Raw genomic sequence first — 529 nt, forward strand, 5'->3', positions numbered from 1 at the left:
TCGACAGGAATAAGTGGGGTATTATTAAAGGATACTGTAGGGCAAGAGGCCATGGGTTTACGTCGAAGGGTAAATGTGATTTGGTGGGATTTATTTTAATCCTCCAGTTTTGGCACCATTCTTCAAAAAAAGCCTTGCGCAGAGGCAATATCGTTACCAATAAAGGTCTACTGAGGTGCGATTATTGCTAATTGAAAAAATAATTTAAACTTAAAACTTATTCACACAAATATTATCTATATTTAATCTTACTAACAGTTCTGTATCTAATATTGTTAGTAAGATTAAATATAGAATAAGGTTTAGATTATAAATTTTTTATATTTTATGGGCAATTAGCCTGCAAGAAACATTTTAAAGGATATGAAATATCATTGTTTAGGATTGTCTCCTTGAGAATGGCCTGAGGGCCGAAACTTTGGAGGTGTTGTGAAATAAATATTGAGTGTAAAATTTGGATCGATTGGGTTTGTGTTAATAATTTAATAAAATTAAAAAAATGCAAGCAAATTAAATAATAAATAATAAA

The 529-nt window shown here is 30.1% G+C and overlaps 1 non-coding gene across 1 annotated transcript; it reads left to right on the top strand.

Moving 5' to 3' along the window:
• The first annotated feature begins 130 nt into the window (after positions 1 to 130).
• On the top strand, positions 131 to 268 carry LOC112211919 (U4 spliceosomal RNA). Its single transcript, XR_002945765.1, has one exon. It is a non-coding gene; the product is annotated as a U4 spliceosomal RNA (small nuclear RNA).
• The last annotated feature ends 261 nt before the right edge of the window (positions 269 to 529 follow it).

The sequence above is a fragment of the Halyomorpha halys genome, unplaced genomic scaffold (assembly GCF_000696795.3).
Source record: "Halyomorpha halys isolate HHAL.00 unplaced genomic scaffold, Hhal_1.1 Scaffold289.1, whole genome shotgun sequence".
NCBI classification, from domain to species: domain Eukaryota; kingdom Metazoa; phylum Arthropoda; class Insecta; order Hemiptera; family Pentatomidae; genus Halyomorpha; species Halyomorpha halys.